Genomic DNA, 2,600 nt, shown 5'->3' on the forward strand with positions numbered 1-2,600 from the left:
CAGTCTTAATTAACCCAGGGACAGAACAAACAAGGACAGACTCACGCGGGGAATGATGATAGGAATGGTAGGAGGTGGATGGCTGGAGGGAGAGGAAGGTCCACGGGTGCTGCAGCACGATCGGCGCGTTTAGCAGCCGTCGTTCCTTCGCGGCCCTGCTCAAGAACTGCCGTCAAGGCCCCAAGCTGCTGTTGTTGCTGCTGTGGCTGCTGCTGCTGCTGCTGCTGTGTGGACGTCACGTGCTTTTTCCAGGACTCATCTCTCGCTTGGTCCAACCACTTGCACGTCTCCCTGTCCAACCACTTGCACGTCTCCCTGTCCAACAACTCTTTCTCTCTTGCGCGCGCGCTTTTATATCGCCTCAGGCGATCAAGCCGCCGGCCTTCAGGACACGCCCCCCGGTGAGCTCGCTTCGGCCCTGATTGGTGGGCACAGGCCCTCTGACTCCACCCTTGATGACGATGGGCGGGCACGCCCTTCTTCCCCGAGCTGAGCACATGCTTAATGGCGGTTTTGGGGCGAAACCAACAACCCACAGCTGTAGCAAACCTGACAAACTGCCCAGTGCAGTTGGTAATGGAGGCTTGGAGGGGATGTAATTGGCAATTGAGGCTTGGCAATGGAAGTTTTGGGAGTGGGAATGGGGAATGAAGGGAATCTATCTTATTTCACTTGGTGCAATGGAGTGTCATCTTAATGGAAGACAAGGCCTTACCCTAATACACATAATAAAGATATAACTATCAACAAGGGGGAAATCTATGATTGGCTGACGTGATTGTTTATGACCTAATTATGGGACGCCCTTTGACCTTTATACATAACTGGAGTAAGGAGGGTCCAGAATAAAGTAATAATAATAAAAAACACAATAAAAAAAACACAATCCTCATATCCACAACACTGCACCCTCCTCCTCTTAGGCACGTCCCGGGCCTATAACTTTAACTTAGTGTGACACGTAGGTGTAGTTCCCTCTACATTTAACTTGACCCTGAGTGCGACAATTTTAAAACATAAATAAATATGTCCCGCTGCTCCATTGCACCCTGCCTAACAGACTCACGCCCACAGCTAACCGAAATGCGGAATGGTCTTCAAACTATACACTGACGGTGGGGAGCATTATTTACAATGACGCTATTTTATTTACAAAACGTAACCCAGGACCTGTGATCGTTCTTTTTGGGGGGGAGACAGTCTGCCCTGCATCGATGCACCATGAAAGCACCCAAAAACGCACCAACACACCCTCAAGCACCAATCGGTGCACAGTCATCACTGGTCATCAATAAAAAATAAACCAACAAACAAACCCCTAACCCTGCTGGTGGTCTCTTGCTTTTCGGCTCCCTCTGCTGGCTATTTGCTTTTTCCTGATGTTGTCATCTTCTTTGCTGGCGGCCTATTTGCACTATTAAAATGCACCCAACGTGTCCATTTTTATTTTCTTTATTTATGGCCCACAGGGCCGACTAGTGTGGTTCACCTGTGGGGCATCGGTGCCCTGTGGCCAAGGTCCGCCGGCAAGATTTCGGGCCTTCATGGCCGGTGCCAGCAGAGGGGCCATGCCCCAACCCATGGGGTCCATCAGTGGTGCTCAGCCACAGACATGTGGTCCATAAGGTGGTGCATCGATGCAGACAGCTGTGGTTGCGAGAGGTTTGGGCGCACAATGGCCGACTCACGCACGCTCCCCTCGGCGCCCAGTGGCGCACAGGTCCTCATGTGGGAGACAAAAGGGGGGGAAAAGACAGATGAGTGAGGGGTAAGGTCACAAGGGTACACATCAATAAGGCAATGCAAGGTGAAGTGCGTACAGAGAGCGAAGTGAGAAAAGCTCGTCCCTACCGTACGTCACCCCCCCTTGTCACCTACACTACCCTTGCCCTTACCCCATATGTACAACAATCTCCACATTTACAAATCCGTCGCTACCGTCACATCTTCCCCCTATACCAAATTAGTCTTCACTCCCTCTACTTCAAAATTTGCCATCACCCAATTCATCATCAATCCTCATAAGGAGGAAGAGATGGAACATCAAGCACAATGTCACACCCACGTCATGATGCGTCTCACATTCCAAACATTTGCATCAAAAATAATAAAACAACCTGGCATGGTGTGGAGGTACGTCATCCCAGGTGAGTGGATGCAGATGGTGCGAGGAGACTTCAATCCTAACTATCCTCTAAATGACTTTAACACACTTTACATGACCCGGGGTCTTTCCCTGCCAAACCATTGGCAATCTTACTCTATGTGGTTTTAAAAACCAATTCCCATTGACCAAACTGTGGTGCTTCTCAATTTGGGGTCTCACTCCCCCGATTCATCTCCCTGTGCCCTTGCACAATTTCTGGGCTGGGTTGTGCAGCTCTCCCAGCAGGTCTACCCACCTGCACACCTCCACCACTGTAGTTGCCTCCGAGCTTACCTGCTCCTTACCTAACCTATCTAACTGGGGAAGGCCCCTCCTGGCTCTGTCACCCCTCGGTGCCCTCTGGCACTGGGCTACCCGGGTCCGTCCTCCGGATCCTCGGGCCCCATCCACAACAACTCTACCGGCTCCCAGAGCCCACTTGTGGCCTCACCTG

This window comes from Myxine glutinosa, chromosome 2, assembly GCF_964187855.1.
Source record: "Myxine glutinosa chromosome 2, kmMyxGlut1.1, whole genome shotgun sequence".
NCBI classification, from domain to species: Eukaryota; Metazoa; Chordata; class Myxini; order Myxiniformes; family Myxinidae; genus Myxine; species Myxine glutinosa.